The sequence below is a fragment of the Phyllobates terribilis genome, unplaced genomic scaffold (genome assembly GCF_046119375.1).
Source record: "Phyllobates terribilis strain yellow unplaced genomic scaffold, ASM4611937v1 Scaffold_11__3_contigs__length_659146591, whole genome shotgun sequence".
In the NCBI taxonomy this organism is placed as follows: domain Eukaryota; kingdom Metazoa; phylum Chordata; class Amphibia; order Anura; family Dendrobatidae; genus Phyllobates; species Phyllobates terribilis.
Window position 1 is genome coordinate 8,186,224 of NW_027362771.1, and position 14,597 is coordinate 8,200,820.

General features: G+C 45.9%; 1 protein-coding gene across 11 annotated transcripts in view; it reads right to left on the reverse strand.

The window, feature by feature from the left end:
* TENM2 (teneurin transmembrane protein 2) overlaps window positions 1-14,597 on the reverse strand; it is a 2,544,132-nt gene that overhangs the window by 875,424 nt on the left and 1,654,111 nt on the right. The gene's annotated exons all lie outside the window — the stretch shown is intronic.

Consider the following 14,597-nt stretch of genomic DNA (forward strand, 5'->3'; position numbering starts at 1 on the left):
CTTAAACCCCTACTGGACAAACTAAGGGAAAGAGAGATTCTCTTTAGATGGGGTTTTACTTAAAGGGAATCTGTCACCCCCTGGGACCTATGAGACCGCTAATATGGGCATACAGGTTAGAATGTAAATCTATACTTACCTGTATGTCCCCCTCCCCTGCCCTCCCCTGCATGTCACAGGACCCTGTGACGTGCAGTCTAGGTCTGCACATCCCACGCAAGCGCCTATAGCTTAAGTCGCATTTTTTTTAACCCTACCCTATTTTACTGATCTGCTCTAGTGCGCAGGCACCAGGAGTCACTGTGACTTCAGCTCCAGTAACCTCTGGCGTGTGCAACAATGAGGTTTGATACTGGCGCCTGTGCACTAGAGCAGATCAGTAAAATAGGGCAAGGAGAAAAAAAAAAGCGCCTTAAGCTATAGGCGCATTGCGCATGCGTGGGATGTGCATCCCTAGACTGCACGTCACAGGGCCCTGAGACGTGCAGGGGAGGGGGACATACAGGTAACTACTGTATAGATTAACGTTCTAACCTGTATGCCCATATTAGTGGTCTCATAGGTCCCAGGGGGTGACAGATTCCCTTTAAGTAAAACCCCATCTAAAGAAAATCTCTCTTTCCCTTAGTTTGTCCAGTAGGGGTTTAAGTGCTGAGTGTTGCGCCAGGGTAATGCGAGATAGATCTGGCATGAACCGGATGGGTTTGTTGTTGAGAGCAAAGAAATGAAAGCGGCAAATTATGTCTCCGGGATGGGGGTCGTCTGGGTCGGGTGGACGGCGGGCTCTATGTGCTCTATCAATTTCTACTGGAGCCCCGGGTGGTCGGCCAAGAAGATTGTTAAAGATAGACAGGAGGATGAAGGGAATGTCTGATGTGTTTATTGACTCACGTACTCGGAGGTTATTCCTTCTGTTCCTATTTTCTAAGTCATCCAAATTTTGTTGAAGAGAGTAAAGTTGCAAAGAATGTTTTTGGACTGTCTCTTGTAGAGTTCGCAGGGTAAAGGTGTCAGATTCCTGCGTCTTGGATAATTAGTCCACCCTGATGGTTAGTGATGAAAGATCAGATTGAAATTAGACAAATTCTTGCTTGCACTCAGCAACTACTTGGCGAGCCACTTTTGGTGGGTATTGTTTTCAACATTGCCCTTAAATCTGCCAGCGATGCTGGTCTATTTTCTTCAGTGTATGATTCATTAGGAAAGTCTTCCCTTAAATAACGCTGATCTTGTAGGACAGTCCCATAGTGCATTTTTGGTCTATGTATCAGAGGCAATCCCTGTCCAGCATCTATAGCAATAACAGATTGAGGGGAATCTGAGATATTTAAGTTATTTTTTATCATAGAGTATTGCTGTAATCTGTGCAGATTTGGTGGGAACACGTGTAGGGGAATCAGCCCATGATGAGCCCGTGGACCACCTAGATGGAGATTGAGCTCCTAGATAAGTCTCTGGGTGAGATACAGTCCATGTCAGTTCCTGTCTTTGATCAGCAGAAGGTAAGATCATCTTTTCCCTGTGAATGTCAGGGGATTGAGGGGAGAGAGATGTAGCAGGATGATCAGGATGAGTAGATCCTAGCACTGGTGTATTGAGGGAGCTCATGTTACACTTGGAGCTTCCTGGTGTCTGTGAGGCTCCATTATGATTGCTACCAAAGAAGAGCTGGGTTGAGGGAAGGGTTTCCCCAATGCACTGTGCTGTGCCGGGATCCTCTCTATTCCATGCACTTTTCTCTTCTGACCCCTCTGCAATCGTGCAGCGAGTTACAGGTATGTGGGGCTGAGAGGAGGAGGGAGAAGTCAGGGTGTCTTGCACATCAGCCAGCCTTGCTGACGTGCTCACTCCACATGCAGTGAAGAGTGGCCGCCATCTTGTAATGGCGCCATCTCCCTTGCCGCCTCTATCCACCAAGCTTCTCTGGTATCCCGGCTACAGGAATGACTCAGCGGGGGACTCACAGTTATTTGCTAGGCCGAAGTTATCTGCTGTCCTACCTCCTCTGATGTCGGCTGCTTGTACTGGAGGCTCCAGTTCTCTCTCCCGTCCTGCTCCGGCTGCTGAGACTTCGGTGTTTGTCTGCTAGAGCGGGTGATATATTCATTGATGTCCCCATGAGGTGATGTAGATCTTGTGTTTTTTAGCTGTTTTGCCCATGATGCCAGTGTTTTACGAGGAAATTACAGAGGAGCTCAAAAAAGCATGTCTTCACAGGCTCATGTCTAGCCACGCCCCCAACTTTTGTGTTTTCATTGGCTGTAAGCCATGATCATCAACATTAACAGAAATAAACACTTGAAAAAAAATCACCCTGTTTGTAATGACTCTATGAGTCTATCAATATATAAGTCTATATATGAGTCTATCAATATATGAGTTTCATTTTTTGTATTGAAGAACTGAAATAAATTAACTTTTTGATGATATTCTAATTTAATGAGATGCACCTGTATGTATATATATATTGTGGTAGATCGCTGCACATGGAGGTAGACACAGGTATGCTTTCTCGTTAAAACTTCTGGTTGGTTTATTAAAAAATGAGCATAAACCAACACTGAGTCCATAAAAGAAAACACAGCCCGCTGGGCAAACAGAAAAAAAAAAAAAATGGCAACACAAAAGCACAGTCTTTGTGGAGGCAGGGATCAGCCTGCTCAGAGTGCAGATACTCTGTGTGGTTCCGGTTAGCTCCACATAAACAGATCTGGAGTTCCTCACTCCAGGCTTACTGAATGCTGAATGCCTCAGCTGGCCAAGTATTTAAACCTCCCCCCCAGACCACACCCTGGGGAGGAGATATGGAGAACAACCTCCCGCCCACTCTATGGTTTATTCTCATAAAAACACGCCCTTTGGAAGTAGAGACTTAACCTCTCCTTGCACATACCATGCTGGAGGAAACTTAACGGTTTCAATACATTGATGCCCATAGCCTCAGGGAAACATATCTCCCCTCCACCACTTTACCAGTGACTTTGTCACAATATATATACAGCTCTAGCAAAAATTAAGAGATCACTGCACAGTTTTCTAAAAATCACCATCTCTACATGTCTGACAGCCATTCCATTCCAGTGTCAGTTGAATTCCAACCAAAGTACACCTTATTCTACTTAATGTGCTTCTGATTAGGTTATCACCGAACCAAATCTTATGTAAGGAGGGAAAGTATAAAAACCATTGCTGTGGTCTTCACAATCGTCTTGCAATAAGACAAGCTGGATAGCAAAACAAGTGCTAGGAATAGCCCAAAATTAATTTGAATGAAAAAATAACTTTTAACCATGCCAAAGGAGTTGAAAAGAAAAGTCTTGAGTGAGGAAAGGAAGGGCTCAGTTCTGCCTATACTAGCAGAGGGATACAGTGAGCATCATGTTGCCACCATCCTTAAAATCTCAAAGATGGCATTCCATTACAACTAGGTCAAGCAGCAGACATTGGGGACAACAAAGCTACAGACCGGCAGAGGGCGAAAGCGACTCTCCACTGACCGGGATGACCGTCATCTTATTTGAATGTTACTGAGCAACCGCAGGATGACATCAAGTGACCTACAAAAGGAATGGCAAATGGCAGCTGGGGTAATGTGCATGGCAAGAACAGTTCGTAACAGGCTCCTTGAGGCAGGCCTCCAGTCATGTAAAGCTAGAAAAATGAAATCAATGATAAGCAAAGGCGAGCCAGACTGAAGTTGGCCAAAGACCATAAGGATTGGACCATAGAGGACTGGAGTAAAGAAATCTTCTCTGATGAGTCTAATTTTCAGCTTTGCCCAACACCTGGTCATCTAATGGTTAGACGGAGACCTGGAGAGGCATACAAGCCACAGTGTCTTGCACCCACTGTGAAATTTGGTGGAGGATCGGTGATGATCTGGGGATGCTTCAGCAAGACTGGAATTGGGCAGGTTAATCTTTGCGAAGGACGTATGAATCAAGCCACATACAAGGTTATCCTTGAAAAACACTTGCTTCCTTCTGCTCAGGCAATGTTCCTGAACTCTGAGGACTGGTTTTTCCAGCAGGACAATGCCCCATGCCACACAGCTAGGTCAATCAATGTGTGGATGAAGGAACATCACATCAAGACCCTGTCATGGCCAGCGCAATCTCCAGACCTGAACCCCATTGAAAACCTCTGGAATGTAATCAAGAGGAAGATGGATAGTCACCAACCATCAAACAAAGAAGAACTGCTTAATTTTTTGTGCCAGGAGTGGCATAAGTTCCCCCAAAAGCAGTGTGAAAGACTGGTGGAAAGCATGCCAAGATGCATGAAAGCTGTGATTAAAAATCATGGTTATTCCACCAAATATTGATTTCTGAACTCTTCCTGAGTTAAAACATGAGTATTGTTGTTTCTAAATGGATAAGAACTTGTTTTTTTTTGCATTATTTGAGGTCTGAAAGCACAGTTACTTTTTTTATTATTTTGACAATTTCTCATTTGCTGCAAATAAATACAAAATTTTTAGCTTTGAATTTTGGAGGAGACATGTTGTCATTAGTTTATAGAATAAAACAACAATGTAAATTTTACTCAAAAATATACCTATAAAGAGAAAAGTCTGAGAAAATGAAAATTTTGTAGTGGTCTCTTTTTTGCCAGAGCTGTATATATATATATATATATATATATATATATATATATATACAGAGCATACATGTATATAGTGTAGGGTTTGGTACTCACTCAGCTGCTTTTGAGGTAGGCACAGGAATCAGTTTCTTAAAAATGTCCAAGGCAGGTTTATTCAGGCCTCATAAACAGCACTTGCAAGTAAAAAATAGACAGCCTTGTCGGGCACAAAGTTACAAAACAGGAAAATAACTAGTCCATACAATACTGCGGGTTCGCCCGCTCACAGTCAGTGTCCTGTGGTACAGACACGTTGGAGGTCTCCACACCTCCAGCCACAGACACTGAATGAGACACTCTGTCTCGATTTTAAACCCACACCCTGGGGTGGGGATATGTGAGGAGTCAATCCCTCCAGTCTCTTATGACTGCTCATAAAAACCGTTCTTGATATGCCCTATTAACCCTCTCAGCACTATGTGTGCTGGAGCATGCTTTCCTGGTTTTACATCACTGAAGCTACCAACCTCAGCGATACACATCTCCCCTCAAGGACATGTCCGGCGGCCATCCTACATACCCCCCCTCTGCCCAAAGCCAGGGGGCTTGGCACCTGCCACTAACATTAAATGGTCTCTTGACAATGCGTCAGCATTGCTATGCAGCTCCCAAGGCCTATACTCTACCTGGAAGCTGAACTTCTGAAGAGCTAGGAACCACCTGGTCACTCGAGTATTGTTCTCCTTCTTCTCGCTCTTCCACCTTAGTGGGGCATGGTCTGACACCAGCCTAAACTTCCTGCATAAGAGGTAGTATCTTAGGGTGCCCAGTGCCCACTTGATGGCCAAACATTCCTTCTCCACTATGGAATAATTTCTCTCATAAGACGTAAGCTTCCGGCTTAAATACATTATGAGGTGCTCTTGTGCTCTTCGCTGTTCCTCTCTTGTGAAAGGACATCACCCAGCCCGACATCTGACGTGTCCGCCTGGACCACAAACTCCTTCGAGAAATCCGGTGCCTCCAATACCGGCTGTTTACACAGGGTTTGCTTGAGTTCCTGAAAGGCCGTCTCGGTTTCTGGAGGCCACTTAGCCATAGCTGATTTTATCCCCTTAAGGAGGTCTGTCAAAGGGGCGGCTGTCATGGCGAAGTTAGGGATGAACTGGCGGTAGTAGCCCATAATGCCCAGGAACGCTCTGACATGCTTTTTGTGAAAGGTTATGGCCAACCCCAGATCACATCAATTTTATTTACTTGGGGCTTTATCACGCCTCTACCTACAACATAGCCCAAATATCTGGACTCCTTCATGCCCATAGCACATTTCTTCGGGTTGATGGAAAACCCCGCCTTCCGTAGAGCATCGAATATCGCCTAGACTTTGCTCGGATGGCTACCCCAATCCTGGCTGTAGATCACGATATCATCCAGGTAGGCTGCTGCATACTAATTGTGGAGAGCTAAGATCCGGTCCATGGCTCTCTGGAAGGTAGCTGGTGCTCCTTGCAACTTAAACGGCATCCTGGTATATTGGAAACACCCATCTGGTGTTGAAAAGGCAGTCTTCTATTTGGCCTCTTGGGGCATAGGAATCTGCCAATACCGTTTTGTGAGGTGAAGGGTGGTAATGTACCTGGCCGGCCCTAGCCTTTCAATTAGTTCATCTACCCTGGGCATTGGGCATGAATTAAACTTAGAGACCTCATTCAGTTTCCTATAGTCATTGCAGAACCGCCATTCTCCATCTGGTTTCAGCACTAAGACTATGGGATTGGACAAGCCAATCTTGGACTCTTCGATGACCCCCAGATTCAGCATGCGCTTCACCTCCATTGAGATTACTTTTCAGCGGGCTTCAGGAATCTGATATGGCTTCATATTCACTCGAACATGAGACACCGTAAGCACTTCATGCTCTATGACCTGAGTACAGCCCGGTAGATTCGAGAACAGGTCCCTGTTCAGCTGCAGCAACTCTCGGCATTGTTGCTTCTGGACACGTGACAGCAACTCTGCAACCTTGACTTAATCTATTTTGGTTTCGGTCTTCGCCACCAAACACGGGGCTTTCATAGGCTCCCTGTCTCGCCATGGCTTAATGAGGCTGAGGTGGTACACCTGGTAGGGCTTCCTTCTTCCTGGTTGGTGGACCATATACAGTACAGACCAAAAGTTTGGACACACCTTCTCATTTAAAGATTTTTCTGTATTTTCATGACTATGAAAATTGTACATTCACACTGAAGGCATCAAAACTATGAATTAACACATGTGGAATTATATACTTAACAAAAAAGTGTGAAACAACTGAAAACATGTCTTATATTCTAGGTTCTTCAAAGTAGCCACCTTTTGCTTTGATGACTGCTTTGCACACTCTTGGCATTCTCTTGATGAGCTTCAAGAGGTAGTCACCGGAAATTGTTTTCACTTCACAGGTGTGCCCTGTCAGGTTTAATAAGTGGAATTTCTAGCCTTATAAATGGGGTTGGGACAATCAGTTTTGTTGTGCAGAAGTCTGGTGGATACACAGCTGATAGTCCTACTGAATAGACTGTTAGAATTTGTATTATGGCAAGAAAAAAGCAGCTAAGTACAGAAAAACGAGTGGCCATCATTACTTTAAAAAATGAAGGTCAGTCAGTGCGAAAAATTGGGAAAGCTTTAAAAGTGTCCCCAAGTGCAGTTGCAAAAACCATCAAGCGCTACAAAGAAACTGGCTCACATGAGGACCGCCCCCGGAAAGGAAGACCAAGAGTCACCTTTGCTTCAGAGGATAAGTTTATCCGAGTCACCAGCCTCAGAAATCGCATGTTAACAGCAGCTCAGATTAGAGACCAGGTCAATGCCACACAGAGTTCTAGCAGCAGACACATCTCTTCAACAACTGTTAAGAGGAGACTTTGTGCATTCATGGTAAAATAGCTGCTAGGAAATCACTGCTAAGAACAGGCAACAAGCAGAAGAGACTTGTTTGGACTAAAGAACACAAGGAATGGACATTAGACCAGTGGAAATCTGTGCTTTGGTCTGATGAGTCCAAATTTGAGATCTTTGGTTCCAAGCACTGTGTCTTTGTGCGACGCAGAAAAGGTGAACGGATGGACTCTACATGCCTGGTTCCCACCGTGAAGCATGGAGGAGGAGGTGTGATGGTGTGGGGGTGCTTTGCTGGTGACACTGTTGGGGATTTATTCAAAATTGAAGGCATACTGAACCAGCATGGCTACCACAGCATCTTGCAGCGGCATGCTATTCCATTCGGTTTGCGTTTAGTTGGACCATCATTTATTTTTCAACAGGACAATGACCCCAAACACACCTCCAAGCTGTGTAAGGGCTATTTGACCAAGAAAGAGAGTGATGGGGTGCTACACCAGATGACCTGGCCTCCACAGTCAGCAGACCTGAACCCAATCGGGATGGTTTGGGGTGAGTTGGACCGCAGAGTGAAGGCAAAAGGGCCAAAAAGTGCTAAGCATCTCTGGGAACTCCTTCAAGATTGTTGGAAGACCATTTCCGGTGACTACCTCTTGAAGCTCATCAAGAGAATGCCAAGAGTGTGCAAAGCAGTTATCAAAGCAAAAGGTGGCTACTTTGAAGAACCTAGAATATAAGACATATTTTCAGTTGTTTCACACTTTTTTGTTAAGTATATAATTCCACATGTGTTAATTCATAGTTTTGATGTCTTCAGTGTGAATGTACAATTTTCATAGTCATGAAAATACAGAAAAATCTTTAAATGAGAAGGTGTGTCCAAACTTTTGGTCTGTACTGTAGTTGACGTCGCCAACCTTTTTAACCACTTCATAGGGGCCCTGCCACTTGGATAGGAATTTGCTTTCCACCATAGGTACCAGCAAAAGTACCCAATCACCAGGGTTGAAGTGTCTCACCCTCGCTTCGCTGATCTATTGTACACACTCACTGCTTTGAAGAGATGTTCTTTCACAATGGCCATCACCTCTGCAATACTCTCTTGCATCTGGGCCACATGTTCAATTACACTCCTGTAGGTTATAGACTCTGCCTCCCAGGTCTCCTTTGCTACATCCAGGAGTCCGCGGGGTTGTCGACCATATAACAGCTCAAACGGAGAGAATCCAGTAGATGCCTGTGGGACTTCTCTAGTGAAGAACAGAAGGTACGGCAGTAGACAGTCCCAGTTGTCTTTCTCTACCACCTTCTTTAATATGGCCTTCAAGGTTTTATTAAACCTCTCCACTAAGCCATCTGCCTGTGGGTGGTAGGCTGATGTCCTGAGTTGTGTGATTTGCAGGGTTTTGCACAACTCCCTCATTACCCTTGACATAATAAATGGGGTCCCTTGGTCCGTTAGGATCTCCTTAGGCAACCCCGTTCTTGAAAATATGTGGACCAACTCCAGGGCTATATATTTGTCAGAGAAGTTACATAGTGGCACGACCTCCGGATACCGTGTAGCATAGTCCAGTACCACTAGGATATACTAATGTCCTCTTGCGGATTTGACGAGGGGTCTCACTAGATCCATGGCTATGCGATCAAATGACACCTCAATGATTGGCAACGGCACTAAGGGGCTCCAGAAGTGGACCACTGGGGAGGTCAGTTGGTAGGTGGGACATGACCTACAAAAATGTTACAATTTCTCGGTGACAACCGGGCAAATAGAACCTCTGGAGGATCCTTTCCTGCGTTTCTCTACCCCCAGCTGACCACCCAACACATGTGTATGGGCCATATCTAACACCCTGCGTCTGTACGGCCCAGGCACTAGTAACTGCTCGATTACCTCCCCTCTGAGCTTGGTGACCCGATATAGTAACCCTCCATTTACAGCAAAGTGCGGATATTGAGTGTCAGCCCCCGGCTCTTGAGCAACGCCATTCAGGACAGTGACATTATCAAACGACCCTTTTAGAGTAAGGTCTCTGAGCTGGACGGTACCAAAGTTTCCCCCAGACACCTCCAGCTCAGGGATGTTGGCCTCCGGGGATGCTTCCTCATCCTCTTCCCCAACAAGCACACAAAAAGGAAACCCGGCAGCGTCCTGCGATGAGGTTTATTCAGGAGCGACCTGGTTGTTGTCCGGACAACCCGACTTCCTCCCTTTCTCCCACAAGTCCCAAAACAGGACAAAGTCCCGCCCTATTATAGCAGGATGGAACAGTTCCTTGACTACTCCCACCTCATGGGACTCGGCACCACTATTTGTGTCTATGACCACTTGGGCCATAGGGTAGTCCTTAGCGTCCCCATGGATACAACGGACACTGACCTTTTTCCCCAGAACCAGCCGATGAGGAAATGTGGCCCTTACTAGGGTTACCAAATTCCCTGAGTCTAACAAAGCAGTCACTTGCACTCTATTCAATGACACGAGGCATGCCTGCAGTCCCACCCCTGGTTGAGGGACAGCACTGCAGGCAGGATATGCAAAGTACGAGCAGCGCCATCCTGTGCTACAGTCCATTGGCACGTTAGTCATGGGGCAATGGGAGGCTATGTGACCTGGGGTGTGACATCTACAACATACTATGCTATTGGGCAGGATCTTTGGCAGCAACTCAGACCCTTCCTGGGCTCTAGGACACCCCCCAGATTTGGCTCTAGTCCCCCTCTTTTGGGTTTCCGCCCCCTTTTTGGGAACCCCAGTATGGAGACGCTACGACCCCTGGCTTCCCCAAAGAACTCTCTACCACCTGGTATCTTTCCACCAACTCCACCAAGTGCCTGGCATTACGGGGATCTCCCTGGGCCACCCAGGCTTGCACCAACCTCGGCAGGGAATGTATGAACCTGTCCATGACGACCCTTTTCACCATCTGCTCTGGGAAGGAAGATTCAGGTTTCAACCACTTTTGGACCAGGTGTAGGAGGTCGAACAATTTGGACCGGGGAGATTTGTCACTGCAATAGGCCCAGTGGTGCACCCGTTGCACCCTGACAGTCAGATTCAATCCTAAGCGCGGCAAGATTTCCGGTTTACTCTTTTGCATCCTGCAAGGCCAATTCATAATAGGCTTTCTGCGGCTCGCCTGTTAAATATGGCGCCAAAACCTCCGCCCACTGCTTCAGAGGCAATTTCTCCCCCTCTGCCACCCTCTCAAAGACCGTCAGGAACACCTCAACGTCATCACTCGGGTTCATCTTTTGTAATGCTCTTCTTACCGTTTTCCTCACGTGAGAGTCATCACCTGGAGTTGGGGGTGGGGCGGTTGCCTTGCACGGATCACCTCTGCCAGGAGCTCCATCTGCTGCTTGTGCTGCACTTGCTGCATCTACTTCTGCTGTTGCCACTGATGCTGCTACTGTTGATGCTGCTGAAGGTTAGCCTGCACCAGTTGCTTTATCAGCTCCTCCATGTTGCCGGACGCCCCTTGCTGGTTGGCAGCCTTCACCCAGGACATAAATGGTTTTCTGTAGCAGTCACACTGCCCCTTGGGATTCGTGCCCGTGATTCTAGCACCAATTGTAGGGTTTGGTGCTGCTTTTGAGGTAGCACAGGAGTCAGTTTCTTAAAAATGTCCAAGGGGGGTTTATTCAGGCCTCATAAACCGAACTTGCAAGGTAAACAAAAGACAGCCTTGTCTGGCACAGATTAACAAAACATGAAAATAACTAGTCCATACAATACTGCAGGTTCACCCGCTCACAGTCAGTGTCCTGTATCACAGACTCCTTGGAGGTCTCTACACCTCCACCCACAGACACTGAATGAGACACTCAGTCTCCATTTTATACACACGCCCTGGGGTGGGGATATGTGAGCAGCCAATCCCTACCATCCCTTCTGACTGGTCGTAAAAAACAGCCCTGATACGCCCTATTAACCCTCTCAGCACTATGTGTGCTGGAGCATGCTTCCCGGTTTTACATCACTGAAGCTACCAACCTCAGCGATACATATCTCCCCTCAAGAACATGTCCAGCGGCCATCTTACAATAGATATATATACACATATATATACTGTGTATGTATGTGTATATATATATATATATATATATATATATATATATATGTATATATATAACACAAATTACCCCTACTCCCTATGGATTGGAAAGGAAAATATAGAAAAGGGGTAGAGATTACAGAAATCCTACTCAAAGCCTGGGGTCTGCAAGAGATCGGGTATGTGCCCATGCACACCAGGGGCGTGCCGCTCATAACGGCAGACCATGCAGTTGCTATGGTGCCCGTAAGCCAGTGGGTACCCGGGGTAGCTCGGCAACTTCTCCTTCCCCCACCCGTCATCACAATTTCCGCATCCTCATTAGGGTGCCACTGTGATCCACCATGAAATCAATGCCTGTGAGTTCCACCATTTAGTCAGTGTCAGTGTGATTATGAGACACCATGCACTGCTGGCGCAATGACATCACTACATCAAGCCTGAAATGCACTCACTTTGCACAGACCATACCAGCACACAGGGGAATTTGGCAAGGTGAGCGTTTATTTTTTGATGTCAGTAGATGTAGAGACCCTCAGATTGAGTGGAATATGGGCTACGGTGCCATCATACTGAGTGATGGCTGTGTGGGACATCATACTGAGTAGGGGTGGGATGTGGGGGACATCATACTGGGTGAGGGGTGGGCTTTGGGTGATATCTTACTGAGTTGAAGCCTGTGAGAGACAACTTACTGAGTGTGGGCCTGTTTGGTCATCATACTGAGTAGGGGTGTGTGCTGTGAGGGACATCATGCTGAGTATGGGGCTCTGAGGGACCTTTTACTGAGTGGGTAGCTGTGGGGGACATATTGAGAGGGGCCTGTGAGGCCATCATACTGAGTGGGGGGCTGGCATCGGGGGCCATCAAATCGAGTGGGGAGTTTGCATTGGGGGACTTCATACTGAATGGGGGTGGGCTATGAGGGTATCATACTGAGTGGGGGCTGTGTGGGACATCATATTGAATGAAGGGTGGGCTGTGGGGGACTCACTCAGTAGGAGATGGGCAATGGGAGACATCATTCTGAGTGGAAGGCTGAGAGAGTCATCTTACTGAATGGGGGCCGATGGGGCCATCATACTGAGGTGCGGACCTGGTATTGGGGGCCATCATACTGAGTGGGGGGCTGGCATTGGGGGCCATCATACTGAGTGGTGCACTTGCACTGGGATCCATCAAGCTGAGTGAGGTGCTGGCTGTGGAGGGCTGTTACACTGAGTGGGGGTTGGCATTGGGGGTCATCATATTGAAAGGGGAGCTCACTGTAGACCATCATACTTAGTGGAGGCTGGAATTGGGGGCCATGATACTGAGTGGGGGAGAGCTGTAGGGGGCATCACATTGAATTAGGGGTTGTGAGAGCATCATACTAAGGCAATCATACTGTGTAGGGTGCTGAGGGGACCATGATACTGAGTGGGAGGCTATGGAGTGTCATACTGAGAGGGGTAATCAAACTGAGTGGGGGCTGTGAGAGCATCATACTGATGGGCTGTGGAAGCATCATATTGAGGGGCCATCACACTATGTGTAGGGGGGAGGTTGTGGAAACAATGATACTGTGTGAGGGTATCATACTAAGTGATGGCTCTTGGGGTATAATGCTAAATGTAAGCTGTGGAGACATGAGAGACAGTGGGTGCTCTTGTCCACTGGCCTGGCTGTCTTTAGAAAGACCGCATATGCCAGGACTCATCCCACTAAATGTCTGTACTCCTTCCCTGTGGGTAGAACACTCATCACACAAGCCATGAAGTAGCTAACAAAAAGTGACCGGTCTAATCTTTTGTTGTCTTCTGCTTGGAATCTCCCACTATATAATATATGTAATTGCAAAAAGAAGAAAAAAAAAGAGGTTTTAAGCTATCAAAATTCTTAATTTATATAATAAAAAAGAGAGTACAAATATTAACAAAGCAGTACATAGGTATCCATGCAAGGTATGCACACTTGCAACAATGAAAGTCAGTTTATATACAATATAGAATTAGAAAAAAAAGGCACAGTAAAAAACGTGCAAAGACATACTCCACGGGAAGCAACGCCGACGTTTTCCTAAAGTGTCTTCTGCTTCCAAAGCTATACAGGTATCCTAGCATCTATAGTGTGTGCATACCTATACTCTATAAACACCTATTTGTGTTCTTTATTGGACTAGGTTCTTCGTGATTTCAAATGTGACTTCTGGTATTTGGGTAAGTGATAGAGAACCCTGATCTAATTACACTGCTAAGTAAAACACTTTTAAGAATAATATACATAGGCTACTGAATAGCAGAATTTCAAGAATACACTAAATATTATGAACTTCCCAGAATCAGACATACTCAAAAATATAAGGACACTCAACGCCATAGCCCCGCCAATGTTCATTGAAGCATAATGGCTCCTTTGTATTGGTGGATTTACTCTGCGGCCTAGTACTCCAACCTGACCCCTTTCACTTGAAACACAAAAGCCTGTTTACTTCTGCTGAGCCCCCACTGATCATATATTGTGGGCCTTTCTTTTGGAGAAGTGCTCATTGTATTATTTTGTTACATACTATTACTGTATGTATTTTGTGCATGGCAGAGTTGATTAGCATTTTAACCAGAAACTAATTTGATTTGTTTAAGCACCTTTCAGATTGTATGGGCAGGTGCTACATCTCGAAATGTCCAACTTCTTTTTTGTTAATGTCAACAAAACATAGGCTACTTTTTTTGGACCTCTAGACACAAGCTGTCAAGAATTGAGCTTTGACTGGTTCAAAGTAAATTCACACGGGAGGGAAAGCTATAGATATTCTGTGTGAATTTGTGCACATAACATCTTCAGCAGATAACAGGACCAGCAATGTAGAGAGGTAAAAACCATGGTAAATTGCAACCTCAATGTAGATTTAGAGGGGTAACAGGATTGTAAAAAAGGAATATTTTTTTTCCCAGAAAAAAAACACTAATCTTGTCCCTGTGCTTAATGTAAATGTCAGACTCCTTTATGTTAATGGTGATTTAGTGTGATACCAGACAGAGCCAATAGACAAGGCTGGCACTGTTTTGGGGGGAAAAAAGCATCTGAAGT